General features: G+C 52.7%; 1 protein-coding gene across 1 annotated transcript in view; it reads right to left on the bottom strand.

Moving 5' to 3' along the window:
* SEMA4A (semaphorin 4A) overlaps window positions 1-18,668 on the bottom strand; it is a 69,441-nt gene extending 50,773 nt beyond the window's left edge. The window contains exon 1 of the mRNA XM_032234203.1: window positions 18,577-18,668. The gene's annotated coding sequence lies outside the window, so the exon portion shown is untranslated. The remainder of the gene's footprint in view (window positions 1-18,576) is intronic.
* Window positions 18,669-20,882: the final 2,214 nt, after the last annotated feature.

The following is a 20,882-nucleotide window of genomic DNA, read 5'->3' as shown; positions in this document are numbered from 1 at the left end:
TGACCCAGGATTTGGCCAGGACAGGAGGGGCCCAGCCCAACCTCACCAGTCCTTCAAGTGGCCGCTTCATGGTCCCTCTCCCTGGCTCAAGCCTCAGGGGCCCCACGATCTAGGGGTGCCCTCCATCCTCTGCTACCCAGAAGATCAACTCCAATAGGAGAGGTCAACAGGCTCGCTTGGCCCACCGGCCAGTAAACCCTGGACGAATTACCGGTTTTCCTGGTTCTGCCAACAAGGAGCTTCCCACAAGGATGTGTTTTACTGCGCTCAGATTCCAGGAGAATTTTGAAGTTCAAAGCAATTTCAAATTTCAGGAGGAATTTCCCAACAGTGAGAAGAGTTAATTAATAGAATAGGTTGCCTCCCATCGTTGTGAGTGCTCCATCAATGGAGAGAGAATGGACAGCCATTTGTCCAGCATCTTTTGCTTCGGGCGGGGGGGTTGATCTAGAACAGTGTTTCTCAACCTTGGCAACTTGAAGATGTCCGGACTTCAACTCCCAGAATTCCCCAGCCAGCATTCGCTGGCTGGGGAATTCTGGGAGTTGAAGTCCGGACATCTTCAAGTTGCCAAGGTTGAGAAACACTGATCTAGAAGACCTCTAGGACCCCTTCCAGTCCTAGAATTCTGTTTCTCTGTTTCCGTAAATTGGATTGGAGGGCAATGCCTTTACCGCAGGGGAGGAATCAGTCTCCAGTCCTCAAGTACCAATGCAGGGAAACGCCATCCGTGACTAAAACTTGGCATTTCACACATTCAAACCCCTGCCACGTGTTTGGTTCCTATTGACAGAGTCTTCCACTTTTCCTTGTACTTCTTGACTGTAAAGATCACCCCACGTGTGGCTTTTCAAACATGGAGCATGCAGAGCATGGCCCACAGGCCACAGCATGCCACGCCAGGTCACGAGCACCAATGGTGTCTGGTATGAGAAGCAGGGTGCATCATCGTGTGCACCCCGGTTTCCCAGCAGAGCTTGCAGAAAGGAGACCTGAAACACGGCTGGGCCAGAGCCCCCTCTCCTCCCCCCCCCCCGAGTCTGCTGCAGACCTCCTCCAGATGTTCCAAAACAGCAGCCCAGCCTCCAGCAGTCACACCATCCAGGCAGCCAGTATTGTTCCCCTGGAGCTCGGCTTTCAATGAGAGACCCAGCTGGACTCCTGCAGCCGACGACGGGGAGAGGACCTGCGAGGGGGAAGGATGGCTTCTTTCTTGGGGAACCGGCTCAGCGTCCCTCGAGGGAAGGTAAAGAAGCAGGGGAACCACTGACCAGGGCCACGGAAAAGGTGGCCGGTCACAAAAGGGGTGAAAATTCTTAAATTGGCTTTGTTCCTAAGCGGCTGGTGCTTGAGAACCAGGCAGCCTAGGCTGAAGTCTCCAAACAGATTTCGCCCCCTGGATCTTCCCGCATCTGTCTGTCCATCCATCTTCTATCCATCCATCTTCTCTTTTCCTTTCCATGCTCATCTGGCTGTCTGTCTGTCCATCTTTCATGTCCATCCATCCATCCATCCATCATTTTACTCATCCAGCCACCTTCCAGCTGTGTTTACTTATCCATCCTCTCTCTCTCTCTCATTCTCTCTCTCTCTCTCTTTCTCTCTCTCAATCTCTCTCTCTCTCTCATTCTCTCTCTCTCTCTCTCTCATTCTCACTCTCAATCTCTCTCTCTCTCTCAATCTCTCTCTCTCTCTCAATCTCTCTCTCTCTCTCTCTCTCTCAATCTCTCTCTCTCAATCTCTCTCTCTCTCTCTCAATCTCTCTCTCTCTCTCTCTCAATCTCTCTCTCTCAATCTCTCTCTCTCTCAATCTCTCTCTCTTTTCTCTCTCTCAATCTCTCTCCTCTTCTCTCATCGCAATCTCGCTCTCAATTTCTCTCTCTCTCTCTCATCTCTCTCCCTCAATCTCTCTCCTCTCTCTCAATATCTCTCTCTCAAAATCTCTCTCTCTCTCTCAAATCTCGCCTCTCTCTCAATCTCCTCTCTCTTCCTCCTCTCCTCCTCTCTCCTCAATCTCTCTCCCTCTCTCTCTCACTCTCAATCTCTCTCTCTCTCTCATCAATCGCTCTCTCTCACCCAATCCTCTCTCTTCCTCTCCTCGCTCGAATCCTCTCCTCTCTCATCTCTCTCAAAAATCTCCTCTCTCGCTCAATCTCTCTCTCCCAATCTCCTCTTTCCTCATCTCTCCTCTCTCTCAATCTCTCCCTCTCTCTCTCGCTCTCCTCTCGGTCAATCATTCTCTCTCTCTTCAAGCATTCTCTCTCTCCTCCCCTCTCTCTCTCCTCTCTCGAATCTCTCTCTCTCTCTCTCTCTCTCTCCTTGTGTCCTTGGTGGTCTCTGAGCTTGGTTGTTTTCCTGCAGACTTTTCATGATCCAAACTAGGCAACATCATCCATGCTAGCACCTCAACTAGCCCTGATGATGTTACCTAGTTGGGTCGTGAAAAAACATCTGCAAGCTCAGAGAGCACGGAGGACCCTTATTTCAAGCCGGAGCTACAAATATTCTCCTCTCTCTGCTTTTCTGTCTGACTGCCTGGCTGTTTTATTCATCTAGCTACCTCCCTGCCAAATTTACATGGCACCAAACATCTCACTCCTTTGCCCATCACGCACAGCAGGCAGCCTTCACATCTCCAGAGATGCTGCCCCTGGCGGGGATATGATCCATCCGGGAGGCCCAAAGGTAAGACGGCTTCCTTGTGAGGCTGCTGACCCTTCCAGCTCCTTCGCGTCTTTTGGGGGAGGGGGCACAAAACAACTTTTCCAGACTAAGCTGAGACCGGAGGGAGGGGGGAACACGACCCAGGGCATTTTTTGGGAAATAAAAGAAGCATTTTTTTAAAAAAACAAAAACCTGAAACTCAGCCAGGGCACTTCACGCCCTCCACCCACTGTGGCAATTCCGCTTTGGCCCCCCTTGCAGAAGTCTTGGGATTTCTCAAAGTTGGGATCCTTGTTGTCCCGCGACTGCTCCCTTCTGCCTCTCCTGCTCCTTAAGCTCCCCTCCCTTTGCAAACAATGGGGAATTCCTGAGCCCGCTGGCGCTGCGAGCCACTCCTTTGTTAGTGCCCAGCGGATAAGTAAATTAAATAAAAAACGGCTGGAAAGGAAGAAAAGGAGGGAGGGAGGAAGAAGGCGGCTCTCCACTCCGAGAGCTCCCAGGCCCTCCTTTTCTCCCTTGCCCCAACCTGTAGCAGCCGCTGGCCTCAAGGAGCCTAGGAGGCCCCTTTCACTGCTTTGTCCCGCCCAGAAAGAGTTTGCTGCTCCCACCCACCCACCCCAGACCCAGAGGAGCAGCATGGTCTCTTTGGGAATGTGGGGCCTGCAACTCCACACGCCTCCTCCATCCACCAGGGGAAACTCAGCAACACCCAAAGGAGACAATTTGGAGCTCAGGGTTGAAACGAGGCGTCCTTGGTGCTCTCCGAGCTTGGTGGCTTTCTTGCAGGCGTTTTATGGCCTGACAAGGTAACATCATCAGTGCTGATGATGAACCAGCCCCTGATGATGTTACCCAGTTTGGGTAATGGAACTTCTGGAAGAAAGCCACCAAGCTCAGAGAGCAACAGGGACCCCACCACCAATTCTGAAATTGCAGAACAACAGAGTTCAAAAAGGGCCTTGGGGGTCTTCTAGTCCAGGGGTCGGCAACCTTAAACACTCAAAGAGCCACAAAAGTCCTAACCGGAAACCCCATTCAATTCTGGAGCCAACCGGAAATCCGGTTCCCCCACCACGGAGTCTCCTCCTAGCACGGCGTCCTTTTTCTTCTACCTGTCCTAACTGAAAGCCCTATCAATTGTGGAGGCAGCTGGCGACAGGGAGCCACAGCAGAGGGTTGAAAGAGCCGCACGTGGCTCCAGAGCCATGGCTTGCCGACCCCTTTTCTAGTGCAACCCTCTGCCCAAGCAGGAGGCTTGCCATCCCAGATAAATGGCCGTCCAATCTCTTCTTGAAAACCTTCAGTGACTGAGCACCCATATTACATCCAGCCTGTTTGGGCCAGAGCAGTCTGAAAACTTATATCCCTTCCTTTCTTTTATTCTGGCATGGAATGCGGAAAGAGATTCAGCTATGGAGCTTCTGCAGTAAATCATAGTTTCTTGCCTACCCAAGAACTACAGACCTGAGATTCCTGGGAAGGTGCAACCCATTAATTTAACCGCACCTTCTATTTCTGTTTCCCATAAAAAGGCTCCAAAGTGCTAATTAAAAGACCTAATAGGAAATTAACCGCAAATGAAGGTCGGGAGGTCAATACAGAGAGTTCCAGGAAGCAAGGAGGTCATTTCTTGCCAACCTGCTGGCACAAGACATGATCCTCAGAAACATCCATCCATGCACAACTTGGACCTTCTCCTGCCATACACACCATCTGGGTGTGTGCACACACTTTTAATAGATTATGGTATTGTTTACTTGCAATTCTTAGCCACGCTGTGCACATTAGAGGGAGGACGGGAGAGAGGGAGGAATGAACATGATGGTGGCTTGGGGGTCAGCCAGATTTCCCAACTGTTCCCTCCCCCTTCACATTCCAGGGTCTTGATCTGGCTTGGAAGGTTTCTCAAATGAATTCCAGATTTAAAGGCAAGAGTGCTTTGCTGCCGCTTTCCACTCCTTTGCATGGAAGAGAAAACTGTAGCAGGAAGAGGGAAAGCTGCTAGAATTCCAGGGGAAATCCGAGGACAATAATTCCAGGAGCAAGTACCAAGCAGAGCATTAAGTCCAGTGTTCTTCATCAATGCTGCTGGGTCTTCTAATTTTGTATTTTTTGTTAACACCTTTGTCTGCTGATTATTAATCTTGAAACCTGCTATTCTTCTGTTTGGCCCATTAATCTTTCAAGTCCCTTTAAAGCAGAATATCCCAGCCTTGGCAACTTGAAGATGTGTGAACTTCAATTCCCAGAATTCCCCAGCCAGCACAGGATTTTCCAAACCCAGCAGTGTCGTCTGCAAAAGTCCTTAACTTATTATAAATTTACTCCACACAAACTGTCTCAATGTCTCTGTAATTCTCAGCAATTTTTGTTTTGTTAGATATTCATCTGTTTTTCACTAGATGGGGGTCATTTCCTGTATACAAATTGGAATATCAATGAAATGTTCTTTCTAGGGCTGTATTTTGTTGGAGACTGGCTAAGCCAGGGGAAAGAGTCAAGTGGAGAATTAGCCTGGAATCCTTACGAAGACACAAGAGAGAAAGAAGTTTCCACCCTGAGTATCTTATCTAGTCTGGCCCAGATGCAAACCACCAATCTGGAAGATTCCTGTGAAATAGGCATAAAACAATAAAGTAGCTAGTTTGAACTCTGCACGTATGGAAATGATTGTTCGCCCCTGACAATCATCCATTAGTATAGTATCTCCTTCTCCTAACTTCAATATTCTTTTCTTTCTTTGTAATTTCTAGGCTAGCCACTTCCCTGGTTTATTTACAAAATCAAACATTTTTCCCTTTACATAATTAATTCTTTCCATTATCTTCCCTGGAGACACCCTTTAATTTTTATTCTTTTCTCTTAAAATTGCTTGTGCCTTTTCTCGACTCTTCCTTTTAAGTTCACTATTATGTTGTATAATAATGTCTAATAAAACCTTTACCTGCATCGCAAACCATTCTTAAATCAATGCCTTTACCTTATTTATCTTCAAAAAATTATTTTCCTTTTACAATCCACTCTTGCTTCTTTTCCTAGCAACTTTTCTAAATGAATTATATTTCCCTTTATGAAGCAAAGTTACAGAACTATGATCCAAAACCACCTTGGATAACGTATCTGCCTTAGAGAGCTGAGTAGCCAAGGTCTTTGGAATGCACAGGTACAGTATAGGTGGTACCTTGCTCAATAGCAGTAACCGTGAGAGGGATCTTGGAGTCCTAGTGGACAACCACTTAAATAGGAGCCAGCCGTGTACAGCAGCTGCCAAAAAAGCCAACACAATTCTAGGCTGATCAACAGAGGGATAACATCAAGATCACGTGAAGGGTTAATACCACTTTATAAGGCCTTGGGAAGGCCACACGTGGAATACGGCATTCAGTTTTGGTCACCACGATGTAGAAAAGATGTGGAGACTCTAGAAAGAGTGCAGAGAAGAGCAACAAAGATGATTAGGGGACTGGAGACTAAAATATATGAAGAACGGTTGCAGGAACTGGATATGTCTAGTTTAATGAAAAGAAGGACAAGGGGAGATATGATAGCAGTCTTCCAATATCTCAGGGGTTGCCCTAAAGAAGAGGGAGTCAAGCTATTCTCCAAGGCACCTGAGGGTAGAACAAGAAGCAATGGGTGGAAACTAATCAAGGAGAAAAACAACTTACAACTAAGGAGAAATTTCCTGACAGCTAGAACAATTAATCAGTGGAACAGAAGTTGCCTCCAGAAGTTGTGAATGCCCCAACACTGGAAGTCTTTAAGAAGATGTTGGATAGCCATTTGGTGTAGGGTTTTCTGCCTAGGCAGGGGGTTGGACTAGAAGACCTCCAAGGTCCCTTCCAATTCTGCTATTATATTGTATTGTATTGTGTTGATTAGGGGGCTGGAGGCTAAAAATATGATGAACGGTTGCAGGAACTGGGTATGTCTAGTTTAATGAAAAGAAGGACTAGGGGAGACATGATAGCAGTCTTCCAATATCTTAGGGATTGCCCCAAAGAAGAGGGAGTCAAACTCTTCTTCAAAGCACCTGTGAGTAGAACAAGAAGCAATGGGTGGAAACTAATTCTGCAACTTAGAACTGAGGAGGAATTTCCTGACAGTGAGAACAATGAATCAGTGGAACAGAAGTTGCCTCCAGAAGTTGTGAATGCCCCAACACTGGAAGTCTTTAAATAGATGCTGGATAGCCATCTGTCTGAAATGGGCTTCCTGCCTAGGCAGGGGGTTGGACTAGAAGACCTCCAAGATCCCTTCCGACTCTGATATTGTATTATTGTATTATTATTGTATTATTATTATTGTATTGTAATATTGTATTACTGAATTCACATCAGGTCTCTTTTTGAAAGGGATCTCTGTGTCTTTCAGAAAAGGAGGTTTTGAATCTTTGAATTGCCATTTTTTTGCCTCCATGTATCAAACGGTTCTAAATTGCCCACCAAATCAAAGACTTTTTTTTAAAAGTTGCCTTGGGTGATTTTAATATTTTCCTCAGAAGTTCTGTTCGGTTGTGGGGAGATCACTCCTCTCCATCAAACGCCGATTTTCATGTGCAAAACCCATTAAACATAAGACATTTATAAAACAATATTTTGTTCTTATTTGGGGCATGCATTCCAATATCAAAGTCTTAGGCAAATTAACTATCGAGCACCCAGACTGTGTGAGCAAGAAAGGGATGCGACAGTCATAACTCTGAGGATCGGTCACCACCGTAAACTCCACTGTTAAAGAATAGTCGTAAGTTGAGAGAGTCTTCTATTCAAACTTACAATCCCTGGATTCTTGTTGTTCTTGGGAGTTAGGGATAGTGAGCTAGAAAAGATATGTGGAAGATTGTTTCTGTACACCAGTGGTTCCCAAACTTGGCAACTTTAAGACTTGTGGACTTGTGGACTCTGCAGAGCTGGCTGGAGAATTCTGGGAGTTGAAGTCCACAAGTCTTAAAGTTGCCAAGTTTGGGAACCACTGCTGTACACAGTAAGGAAGATTACTGTTTGCACAAAAATGGAAAGATGCACCCACAATGGAGGGATGGCTGATGAAGAGTACGGGACTCTCCGAGATGGCTAAATTGACTTCTTTGATCAGAGAAAAGAAAGATTGATATCTTTGTTTATTGCTGACTAGCAACCCCTTATAGACTTTTAGCGAGAGACGGGGGGGGGGGGGATGAAATTATGATTTATGTTTCTGATGACTAGACAGGCTGAATTGGAAAAGAGGCATGTTATAACCATAGAGTAAGTGGTAAATATATAACTATAATTAAAGCTGCGGTGAGGAAGATCAGAAACTATTTCTCTGTGGTTTTTTTTCCCCTTTGTTGCATATATATGTATAATTAAAGTTATAGGAGAGATTCTAATTAAAGTTAGAGGACTGGTTAAGCAAGCGGGGAAAGGAAGAAGGGGAAAGGGGGAAAGGGAAAGCAGGAATTCCGCTCTGGCCTGCATCCATCCGCCTTTCGTCCGACAAGGATGTGGCTGCCTGAGCGCATTGTTCCAAGAGGGAACACCATGCCCTGCTGGGGGGAGCTTTGAGGAGCCCCAGAACAGAGACAGAAAGTTCCTTGTAACGGTGCGGGGAAACTAGGTTATCCCAGGCAGATTTCACAGTCCGCTGTTTGCCGTTGGCTGAGAAACGCTGTCGGAACAAAGGCAGCCATTGTTTCCTCTTGGAACGCTGCCACCACGCAGGGAATTAAAGTCCCCGTTACCTCTCTGGCTAACCGAGACCATCCCTTCTTCAAAGCTTCGGCCTTCTGACTATCCAGGATCCGGGAGAGGTTTGGCAAACACCAGCCCTCCAGGCAACCTAGCTGACAGGACCTGGGTTCACACAACATGCTGGTCTCCAAAACCTGGGTTTACCGAAACAGGCAGGCCTCAGTTTACAGCGGGTCATTTAGCGATTCTCCCACACTTACAACCGTCGTAGCATCCCCACGTGATCAAGAGTCCGATGTTTGCAAGGGACTCGTATTTATGACGGTGGCAAAGGTCCTGGGATCTCCTTTTGCGACCTCCCAAACAAGGAAAGACAACGGGGGCCCCACATTTCCTTAACCCAACCGTATTTACTGCCGTAACTACTGCAGTGGTGACTCGCCTAACAAGTGTGGCAGGGAAGGTTGTAAAATGGGGCCAAACTCACTTAACGCCTGTCCCGCTTAGCAACTGGGACCTACCTTCCCATTAAGAGCCCAAACCTGGTTTAATGGAAGTCATTGTCTTGGCATGAAGACCCCCCCAAGCCTGTTAGGGTTAGTGAAACACAAAGGTTGCCTTCACATTCCTCTCCGCCTGCCAAGACATCACACCTTTCCCGAGTGAGGGTCTTAACGGGTCATGTAAGACCTCAAATAACCCAAACCCCTTTGAGCAGAGAAATTAGGTCCCCAGCCTTGGCCTCTCTAAGCCCCGGGGACTTCAACTCCCAGAATTCCCCCAGCCAGGAGGCTGGAAAATACAGCCCCCCCCCAAAAAAAACTCCTTCTTCTTAGGGCTGCTAATTATTGTTTCAACCCCCAAATAACTTTTATTTCTTTCAAAGAAGCATTCATCAAATAAAATAGCAGGGTCCGCAAAAAAGGTAATCCAGCTGGGCCTTTTGGGAGCTCTTCCTCCAGAGCCCAGGTGGCGCAGTGGTTAAATGCAGCACTGCAGGCTACTTCAGCTGACTGCAGTTCTGCAGTTCGGCGGTTCAAATCTCACCGGCTCAAGGTTGACTCAGCCTTCCATCCTTCCGAGGTGGGTGAAATGAGGACCCGGATTGTTGTTGGGGGTAATATGCTGACTCTGTAAACCGCTTAGAGAGGGCTGAAAGCCCTATGAAGCAGTATATAAGTCTAACTGCTATTGCTATTGCTATTGCAGTTCGGCTGTTCAAATCTCACCGGCTCAAGGTTGACTCAGCCTTTCATCCTTCCGAGGTGGGTGAAATGAGGACCCGGATTGTTGTTGGTGGCAATATGCTGACTCTGTAAACCGCTTAGAGAGGGCTGAAAGCCCTATGAAGCGGTATATAAGTCTAACTGCTATTGCTGCTATCGAGCCCCCACCCCCACCCCGTTTCTTCCCAGCTGCAGCTACAAATACGTCTCCCACCCATCCCCACCAGACTCCCCCCGTTCCCCTCAAGGCCACTGACGCCTCCCATCTCGGCCCCTGAAGGAGACAGGCTGAAGCCATCCTGAAGAGGTGATGAAGTTGGGGCCAGAATTCCCATTCGTAAGTAAAGGTGGTTGTTAAGTGAGTCGAGGCCTGATTTTACAAGTTACCGCCACCGTTGGTAAGCGAAGCGTGTGGATGTTAAGCAATACCGGATTGCAACTTTCCCAGGTGGGCAGGTCACGGATGGCGGTGATCCCGAGGACGCCGCCACCCTCATAAATATTGTGAATTTTGAATCACGTGACTGGGGACGCTGCCAACGGTTGTAACCCTGAGGACTGGTCATAAGCCACTTTTACCAGTTTGCAACTGAACAGCAGAGTTTTAACTAGCAGGGACCGATCTAGAAAAACTGATTCAGTAAAGGACAAAAACTGCATAAAAGAAGAATAAACAGGTCTGGCATTTAAGCCAAACCTGCAGAAGGTGGTTTGAAAAATCTGAGCATTGCAGTGAAAGCACCAAAGTGCTGGTTGAGATTTTGCAGAGTCCCCACTGCTGACGTTCTGTGATGGGATCTGTAGTCCAGCCCCTCTGGGACATGGCTGGCTGGGAAAAGCTACAATCCCAGGGAGCCATGTGTCTTTGACACCTTCTCACACTTTACGAGCTGTTTGTAACACACGTAAATGACACACAATAGCGTGTAGAAGCAGTGTTTCTCAACCTTGGCGACTTTCAGTCCTTTGGACTTCAGCTCCCAGAATTCCCCTGGCTGGGGACTGAAAGGTCCACAGGACTGAAAGGTCCACAGGACTGAAAGTCGCCAAGGTTGAGAAACGCTGGTGTAGAGAGAGAGTAAAGGGAGGAGGGGATCCCAGCGGCACAAGAGATCGAGAAGAAATCAGCCAGAGATGCACAATGAAATTGGGGGAGCAAAGGCTGTTGCCCCTTCTGGCACACACAACAGCAGAGGAAGCCTTTGGCGAGGGGACTCAGGGGAGGGGAGGGGGGAGGATCTGCTGACCGACCTCATTTCTCCAGCCCTCCCATCTCAATGCCTGGAGCAGCCCCTAAATCCGAGGTGTCCAAAGGGGGACCAGCAGTAACTCCCTCAAGGATGGATGCAACACTTTTCTCCCTCCCTCCCTCCTTTCCTCCTTATTCCCTCATCTCTTCCTTCTCTTTCTCCTTCCTTCCTTTGTCCCTCCCTCCTTTCCATTCTTCCTCCCTCTCTCCTCCTTCCTTCCTTCCCTACTTTCCTCCTCGTTCCTCCGTCTCTTCCTTCTCTTCCTCCTTCCTTCCTTTGTCCCTCCCTCCTTTCCATTCTTCCTCCCTCTCTCCTCCTTCCTTCCTTCCTTCCCTACTTTCCTCCTCATTCCTCCGTCTCTTCCTTCTCTTTCTCCTTCCTTCCTTCCTTTTTTCCCTCCATCCCTTTCCATTATTCCTTCCTTCCTTTCTCCTTCTTTCTCTTCTTTCTCCTTCCTTCCTTCCTTTTTTCCCTCCATCCCTTTCCATTATTCCTTCCTTCCTTTCTCCTTCTTTCTCTTTTTTCTCCTTCCTTCCTTCCTTTTTTCCCTCCATCCCTTTCCATTCTTCCTTCCTTCCTTTCTCCTTCTTCCTCTTCTTTCTCCTTCCTTCCTTCCATTTCCCTTTCCTTCCTCACTCCCTTAATCATCTGACTGCTTGGGCTCAAGATCTTGACCACTTGACCCAGGCCCCATCCCATTGGCCCCTGCCCACTCCTCTAGGCCAGCCCCTCCCCTGCCTCCTTGACCCCCTCACCCACCTAAAGCACAGTGGCTTCTCAATGCATCAAGGTAGCCCTTCCCTGCCTGCCTTCCCCACCCCCCACTCCTCCATTCCCAACTGGACAAAGCTTCTGGCTGAGCAGAACATACCCCTCCCCACAACGCCCCCTCCCCAGCTCTCAGAGCGGAGGGGGCTGCTGAGATGAGACAGAAGACCAACTACCTGTCCCCAAATTTAGGGAGAGGCGCCCTGTTGCATCACTGCATTTCATTAACCGTCTCTGTCCTGCAACACACTCACAAACACACACACACACAAACAAACAAACACAATCACCCCACCCCGTGGGTTTTTATACCAAATTCAGTGGCTCCTCACTCCTTCCTTTATCCCTCAGCTCCAGCTTCAGCTCTGGGTACCCCACGGAGGATTCCCCCCCCCCCCAAAAAAAGACACGAGGGTCTTAATTAAAAGCCAAACTAACGGCTGGGGAAACTCCCGGATGCGGGAGAGAAACACATGCGTTTAAATTCCTGCTCACCGGGCGATTGTAACCCCTTTCTGAAGCTCCAACAACAACAAGAGCAGCAAAATAAATTTCTCTCTGCCTCCAGAGCAGCTGCTGAAACGCAACCAGCCGAATTCCTTTCATCCTTCATTGCAACTATTTAAAAAAGCAGAGACGGAAGCCGTACCTGGCAGCCGGCAGGGATGCAGATCCAGGCTGGTAGGGGGGGTGGGGGCACGAGACAGCGGGGGTGGCAACTGTCTCCCCGGGGCGAGAGGGAAGCCGGCGAGAGGGAAGCCAGCCGGCTCTCGCCAGCCCTGCAAAGGAAACTCCCTCCGTTGTCCGAGGAGCCCATCCCTGTCCCCACCGCCTGCTAGTTACGCCGAGGGAACATCCCGGGGTTGCCATGGCGACGCTTTACCTCCAGCAGTGGTCCAGCCTCTGCCTCCCAGATCATCCCAGGCATCCCTCGGGCGGCTGGGCATCACCTGCCTCCTGTCCAGATGTGGCACCCAGCAGAAGGACAGAGAGGGGCTCTCCTCCTCCTCCTCCTCCTCCTCCGTACGAGGGGCTCGTCCCCGACACGGCAGACGCCTCGCTAATTCTTCACCCGCCTCAGGCCACATGGGCTGGCTGCCAGATGTTCTTCCAGGCAGTGTCTCTTGGAGGAAACTCCAGCCCCCACCGTGCTGGGATGGGCATGATGGAAGGACCTCCTTCCCTGCTCCCCGGGAACAGGTGAGGGGGGGGTGGATTTTCTGTGTTTGATATGGGAGGAAATGTGCCCACTTTGGGTCCCCAAATCAAATAAAGACCAATCAAGGACAAGATTTGCAGCTCAGGGCAGAAAGGAGGGGACCCCACCCCAAAACAGACCGTTTGCATCTGGAGGAGACATCCTGGGACCCCCAAATCCTGTGTGCACAACCATCCTTTCAATTACCCATTTCGTCTCTTAGGAATACACTTTTTGGGCCTTTTAAAAATCAGTAACGTCCAAGTAGGGATAAAAGGAGCGTAGCTGAAATCAGGGACCGACCAGCCATCCAGCTACACTGCAGAACCAAACAGGCCACGATCCGGCCAGGTTTCTTCTCTCAATCCCGGATAAAAGCATGTTAGTTTCCTGGCTAAGCAGACCAACGTTCCTTGAATTCCAGGCCCCTCGAGGACGCCGCCACCCTCCTCCCTCCATCCGAGAGTCCGGGCTGTGCGAGGGAGATGAGCAGGGCAGGAAAAAACCAGCTCAGGTCTTCGGAGGCAAAGGAAACTGTCTCGAGGTGGTCTCGGCTTCCCTCCCAGGGGCTCATGTCCTGCCATGTTTGTGGCGAAAACGGCTCCCTGATTCTTCATAGAAGAGCGGAACGCAAACCCTCAGATGAGGACCACAATCAGGGCCCAAATCTCTGTGGCTGAGCAAGGTGGTTGCACAGTGAGTTGATGCAAATGACTGCTGTTGTTAAGTGAATCACATGGTCGTTGAGCAAATCCAGCTCCCCCCCCCTTTGACGTGGCTAGTGGGAAGGTCCTAAACGGCCATCCTAAGTGCTTCCCGTATCAAATAAACAAGTAATCTTGCTGGTTGCCCAAGTGCCCAGATTTTGACCACGGGGGGAATACAGAAACCGTCATAAGTGCGAGGACTGGTTGTAAGCCACGCATTTCAGCGGCATAACTACCAACAGTGGCTAAATGAATGGATTTACGTTGAAGATCAACTGCCTGTTTTGATTACTGCAGTGAGAATCTGGACAGGCTCTTCCTCCAAACTGACCCCTTGGACTACAATACCCAGTATCCACTGGAGCATCAGGAAGCTCTCTGCTGGCTCAGAGTCCAAGCAAGATTACCTCCCCAAGAAACTCGGGGCAACCAAGACGTTCCTATGTCATGAGAAGGGGGAGGGCTTTAAATGCAACCCCACATTTTGTTTTCGTTTGTTTGCCTCTGCAGTCCTCCAAGAAAAAGAGAGGAAGAGGAAGAGAGGCCCTCCTGTGCAGAATGAAGGCAGCCACGGAGGACAGCCTCTGATTGGTTGACGTAGCCCACTTATTGTGGCCTGACTGGCCAATCAGAGAGGAAACAGAGCAGGGAGGTCAGGAAGCCTCTCCTCTCAACTAATGACGATTTAATTAACCATGGTTAGACAAACCCTCATACGGTGTTTCTCAATCTCATGTCGTATGGACTTCAACTCCCAGAATTCCCCAGCAAGCATGGAGAATGGGGGAGAGCGCTGACTAGTGAATTGTGGGAGTTGAAGTCCATCTTAAGGGAGCCAAGTTGGAGAAATACTGCCCTTTGGCATCACAATCTGTGATCCTTGGCAGTGCAGGATGGGGTGCTGGCTGGCTCTATCTGGCGATTACTTCACAGAATTATGTTGTTACGAGAAAAAATATATCCCTATTTTTGGTTCCTAGCCACCTTCATTCAGTCTGGTGAAAGTGAACGCTTTGGTTGAGAACACAATAAGGCTGGAAGGGACCTCGGAGGTCTTCTAGTCCAGCCCTCTGCTCAAGGCAGGAGGCCTACCCGTCAGGTGCCCAGTCTATTTTTGAAACCAATTTTCCAAATTAATTTTGGAAACTTTCCAAGAGGCTTTCCAAGGAGAAGAGAATTTCAGAGATGTTTCCATGGGTGGAAGCCTCTAGTGAGGGGGGTCTCCACTGTGCACAACCAGCCTCCCCTTCAGTCCTGGGGGCTCCTCCAGACACCCCAACTCCTGGCGGCTGTTTTCGCATCCTTACATCTTCACTATGTTCTTCCCTTTCCTTCTGCAAAGCTACCTTGCACAGAGCACAGAAACAGAACCGCAAAGAAAGCCCAGATCAAGAACAGAAAAGGAAATCTTGCAAAGTTTCCCAATTTCCACAAGGAAAAAGCTTCCTCAACCGCAGCACAAGGCAGACTCATTAGAAAACTCTGAACAACAGAGAAAAGCAGAGGCCTTCAGGGCAAGGAGAATTAACCCAATTATCTATGTAAATGTGGGCGTGGCTGTAGCCAGGGGAAAGCCAAATTAGTAAACTGGGGGGCCTGAATTCACAAGGCAGATAGGAAAATACCCACAAGCACAAGGGGGGGGGGGCAAGAGTACAGCCAAATCCTTTCAATGCAATCATGATAGGTCAATTCCCCCCAATCTCAGGAAGAGGCCCTGGAAGGAGGCCATCCCTTCAACCTGCAGAGCACCTGCAAGTGAGGCCAAAAACATTCACTGGGCAACCTGTCCCACCAGCCACATCTTTCTGCTTTTAAGGAGCTGCACACAGAGAATGTAGCCACACCAACTGCTTGGGTTAAGTAAGAATCCCACGGGGTCTGTTTATTTCATGCTTCTCCTTCCTGGGGACAGACCCCCGAGGGCAGGAGAACAAGGGGAGCGTCCTTCTCACCCCCTTCTTGAGCAAGGAAAGAAAAGGCTGCAAAAATATTCTCTCTCTCTCTCTCTCTTTCAGCATCACAATTCCTTCAGCCTTTCATGCAGCCCACCTTCCAAGCCAGAGATTGCAAGTGGAAGACCTTACATGGTCTAGAGGAGAAAGACCTCCAGGGAAGAGTGAGGCCTCTGCTCTGCCAGTCAGTTTAGAGCTTCTGCCCCTCCACCCTTCGGTCCCATCTCTAGGCTGAAACTCCTTCAACTTCTCCCTCTATTTGCACTGAGTTGGCATTGCCTCTTGCTCTGCCTCTGTCTGTCTGTCTGTCTATCTAGCTAGCTAGCTATCTGTCTGTCTATCGACATGTATGGTTGTGCGACTGTTGTTTATTTTTATTATTTGTATTTCGTTTTTATGTTCCCCTTTTTCCCCTCTTGAATTGTTTGCCGCCCTGAGTCCTCCCAGAGAAGGGCGGCATATAAATAATAAAATTCTATTCTATTTTATTCTATTCTATCTGTCTATCTGTCTATCTATCTATCTATCTATCTATCTATCTATCTATCTATCATCTATCTATCTAGCTATCATCTATCTATCATCTATCTATCTATCTATCTATCTATCTATCTATCTATCATCTATCTAGCTAGCTATCATCTATCTATCATCTATCTATCTATCAAGCTATCTATCTATCTATCTATCCATCCATCCATCCATCCATCCATCCATCCATCCATCCATCCATCCATCCATCCATCTTCTTTCACCTTCAACCAGTTTCCTTAAATGCATCTGAGGGATAACAGTAACTGATGGGAGCTAATCAAAGAGAAGCAACTTAAAACTAAAGAGAAATTTCCGGACAGAACCATGAAAAGCAGAGGAACAGAAATTGCCTCCAGAGGTTGTGAGTGCTCCAACACTGGAGGTTTTCAAGAAGAGGCTGGACTGATATATATGATAAACAGTCTCCTACTTGAGGAGGGGGTTGGACTAGAGCAGTGTTTTTCAACCACTGTGCCGTGGCACACTAGTGTGCCGTGACATAGTGTAAGGTGTGCCGTGGGAAAAACACTTTATATATAGTCAATATAGGCACAGAGTTAAATTTTTTTAACATTTTCTAATGGTGGTGTGCCTTGTGATTTTTTTCATGAAAAAAGGGTGCCTTTGCACAAAAAAGGTTGAAAAACACTGGACTAGAGGACCTCCACGGTCCCTTCCAACTCTATGATTCCGTCATTTCCAGGACCGTTCTCACATCCGAGATGGCTGATGCATTTCCCAGCAACTTTAATTCCAATTTCTACTTCTTCTAGTCCAGCATTTCTGATTATTCATTGTGCATATTATAGCAAAGAAATCAGCAGATAACATGCAATGCCAGGAATTCTCCTCCCCCCCCCCCCAGTTCTGAACTATTTAGAGGTTTCTTCTTCCATTTTAGCGGCTGCTTCCTACTCATCCCTGAAATTTAATAGGCAAAGCTTAGGGGGGAACCTTGCAAAATCTATCACTTCTTGCCAAGGGCCATTTCCTGGGAAGCCCAAGAAGGGGAGGCTTGTGACCCTCCCCAAATCCTTCAGGGCCCCCCTGGGGTGCAGGAATCCTGGGGGGGGGGCATGTTCTCTGCCTTCCTTCTCTGGAGGACTGCAGGCTCTGAGGCTCTAGTTGAGGAAAAGGGGTTGAGGAGGAGGGAGGAGGCAGAGGGGGGCAGATGTGGTGATGGGGCTTTGTGGGGGAAGCAACGGGAGGAGGGAAAACCCGGCTTCTGCAGCCAAGAACCCAGGCCAGGCGAGAACCACAGGCCAGATGTCTCTGCTCCGTGTTTTACAACTTCCCCCACACGCTCCTCCTTCTCACAAGTGGATTCCTCTTTGGCCCCAGAATTTCTGCAAACCATTAAATGCCCCCCCAGTCGAAGACGATGGGCAGGTCAGCATCTGGGCAAAGGGGGGGCTCAACTCCTCTGAGACACGTGACCCCCGGGGTGGCTGTCAGAACCGCAGAACCGGGTCATAAACACCTGGGGGAGGTCCGTCAAAACTTTGAGTGGTTGCTAAGCAACTGGTCGTAAGTCCAGACTTTCTGTATTGCAAGAGGAGGGTTTGGCAACTCTCCCCCTGCGGCTTTGGTGGCAGCAAGACCTGGGAATTCAGAACCGGGGCCTGGGTGCAGATTCAGCCAGTAGGGATACATCCTATGCATTAAGGACCCTTGGCCAAGCGGCCGGTTGCCAGGGTGCCAACCGCCAGAAGGGTGAAGGGGGGGGGATCCCAGCCTCTTCTTGTCAGAAAACCTCCCGAGAACCATCCACAAAGCCCCCCCCTCACAAGAACTCCCCAGCCCAAGGGATGCTGTGGGCGCTGGTTAAGGGGCAGGCCTAGAAACCCTGAGGTGGTGAGTTCTAGTCCTGCGGGAGCCCTGAAAGGCAGCTGGGTGACCTTGGACCCCTCCCTCCCTCTGTTGCGATGGGGGAAAGAGGAGGAGGAGGAGGAGGAGGAAGGATCAGAGGGTCTCTTCCCCACTTTAAGTTATGCATCAAGTAAGAAGGGTTATCACTTGACTTATCACCAGCCATCCGCTTAGTGACGGTTTGAAGTTCGGAGACTCGGGAGCGTTTTTCACAGCCCAGATTCTGGGAGGGGGGCTCCCCCCATCTGAAAGGCACCAAACTCGAGGAAGGCTGGGCTGAGAGGTTTTCCTGGGAAAACCTGCTCCAAAACTGCCCTTCTGGGCAAGGAGGGGGGGGGGGGGTTTGCTGGGCAGTCCCGGAGCTACACTGAGGCTTCTCCGCTGGGAAAGCCGAGCCGCCGCTGCCCCGAGAGGCTCAGCCGGGTCTGCCGGGGCTTTTAGGCGCGGACCTCGCCCGCTGGGCAGCCTTTTCGGGAGCATCGCGCCTCTGCCTCGCCTCGCCCGGCTCCCTTCGGAAGTGAGGAAGGGACGCCGCGGAAGCCCAGGTGGGGCGCTTAGGGCGGGCTTGGCGGCAGGAGGAGCCCCGGCGCCCCTTCCTCCAAGCGGGGCCCGAAGTGGGCAGGGGGCGGGCGGGGGGCCTCCCACCTCCCACCCCGAGCAACTGCGGCGTCCCGTCGGGGGCGCCCAGGGCAGCCTCGACCCCCGCCAGCCTCCCCGCCGCCCCACTGACCTGGGGACGCTCCGCTGGGCGGCCGCTCCTTGGCGCCCCGTGGCCGGCTGCAGTTGCCCTTCGGCGGCAACGCTTTCTCCTGCCGCCCCTTTCCGGCCAGGGGACACTCCGGGACAGCCCTGCTGCTCTGGCCGCCTCCGGGCGGCGTTGGGTCGGTTAGCAGCTCCGGCCAGGCCGGGGGGAGGGGGTGGCGAGAAGACGCCTGGCGGGCGGGGGGCGCCGCTTCCCTTGCAGCCTGCGAAGCCGCGCTGGGTCCCCGGGGGCGCTGCTGTGGGGGCAGAGGGGCTCCCCGGGGCTCCGGTGGGGGCAGGGGGGCTTCCCGGGGCTCCGGTGGGGGCAGAGGGGCTCCCCGGGGCTCCGGTGGGGGCAGAGGGGCTCCCCGGGGCTCCGGTGGGGGCAGAGGGGCTCCCCGGGGCTCCGGTGGGGGCAGGGGGGCTTCCCGGGGCTCCGGTGGGGGCAGGGGGGCTCCCCGGGGCTCCGGTGGGGGCAGAGGGGCTCCCCGGGGCTCCGGTGGGGGCAGAGGGACTTCCCGGGGCTCCGGTGGGGACAGAGGGGCTTCCCGGGGCTCCGGTGGGGGCAGAGGGGCTCCCCGGGGCTCCGGTGGGGGCAGGGGGGCTTCCCGGGGCTCCGGTGGGGGCAGGGGGGCTTCCCGGGGCTCCGGTGGGGGCAGGGGGGCTTCCCGGGGCTCCGGTGGGGGCAGGGGGGCTTCCCGGGGCTCCGGTGGGGGCAGAGGGGCTTCCCGGGGCTCCGGTGGGGGCAGGGGGGCTTCCCGGGGCTCCGGTGGGGGCAGGGGGGCTTCCAGGGGCTCCGGTGGGGGCAGGGGGGCTTCCCGGGGCTCCGGTGGGGGCAGAGGGGCTTCCCGGGGCTCCGGTGGGGGCAGAGGGGCTTCTGGGGGCTCCGGTGGGGGCAGGGGGGCTTCCCGGGGCTCCGGTGGGGGCAGGGGGGCTTCCCGGGGCTCCGGTGGGGGCAGGGGGGCTTCCCGGGGCTCCGGTGGGGGCAGAGGGGCTTCCCGGGTCTCCGGTGGGGGCAGGGGGGCTTCCCGGGGCTCCGGTGGGGGCAGGGGGCTTCCCGGGGCTCCGGTGGGGGCAGGGGGGCTTCCCGGGGCTCCGGTGGGGGCAGAGGGGCTTCCCGGGGCTCCGGTGGGGGCAGGGGGGCTTCCCGGGGCTCCGGTGGGGGCAGGGGGGCTTCCCGGGGCTCCGGTGGGGGCAGGGGGGCTTCCAGGGGCTCCGGTGGGGGCAGAGGGGCTTCCCGGGGCTCCGGTGGGGGCAGAGGGGCTTCCCGGGGCTCCGGTGGGGGCAGAGGGGCTTCCCGGGGCTCCGGTGGGGGCAGAGGGGCTTCCCGGGGCTCCGGTGGGGGCAGGGGGGCTTCCCGGGGCTCCGGTGGGGGCAGAGGGGCTTCTGGGGGCTCCGGTGGGGGCAGAGGGGCTTCTGGGGGCTCCGGTGGGGGCAGAGGGGCTTCCGGGGGCTCCGGTGGGGGCAGGGGGGCTTCCCGGGGCTCCGGTGGGGGCAGAGGGGCTTCTGGGGGCTCCGGTGGGGGCAGAGGGGCTTCTGGGGGCTCCGGTGGGGGCAGAGGGGCTTCTGGGGGCTCCGGTGGGGGCAGAGGGGCTTCTCGGGGCTCCGCTGTACAACCTGCGGAGAGCAGCGCTGGACGCCCCGCGACAACCCTCTGGTCCGGCCCTGCAGCTGCCGCCCCCCCACCCCAAAGGCTGGAGGGTCCGGCCACCAGTCCCGCGCGCCGCTGCGCCCCCGGCGCGTCCGGCGAAGGATGGGCTCGGGCAGCGCTGGGGAAGCCTGGTGGTCTCGCAAAGGGGCGCGTCCGACTGCCGCCCCCCGCCCTGGCCGGAGCCCGGGGGGCTGCGAGGCTCCTGTGCCCGGAGGGGAGAGAAGCGCCGGTGGGACGAGGCTCTGGCGGGCAGCCACTCGCCCCCTTCCCGATGGGTGGACTTCAACTCCCAGGATTCCCCCGGCAGCCGCTTCCAGATTTGGGGGCCTCCCGGACTCCCCCCCCCTTTTCCCTCCGTCTTTGGAGGCAGCTTTTGCGGCGCCCCTCCGAAGGCAGCCCGGGCAGCGCCTGCCCTCTAGTGGCCGCCTGTGGGAAATGCCCGGGAGACCCTCCCAACATTCAGGCTGCTTGAAATGGGGGGCAAGGCGGGCGGGAGGGGAGGGGGGGCAGCAGCGCTCCTTGCCCTCCATGGAGCCCCCCCACCCTTTGCCCCGCCCACTTTCCCTCCCCACGTGCGGGGGGCGGGGGGGGGGCTTTCTTCATGCTGCGCTTTCTGTATCCTACCCCGTTTGTCCAAACAATCA

The sequence above is a fragment of the Thamnophis elegans genome, chromosome 17, assembly GCF_009769535.1.
Source record: "Thamnophis elegans isolate rThaEle1 chromosome 17, rThaEle1.pri, whole genome shotgun sequence".
Lineage (NCBI taxonomy): Eukaryota > Metazoa > Chordata > Lepidosauria > Squamata > Colubridae > Thamnophis > Thamnophis elegans.
Note: the sequence above shows the minus strand (reverse complement) of the source record. Positions and strands in the feature narration are given on the sequence as shown.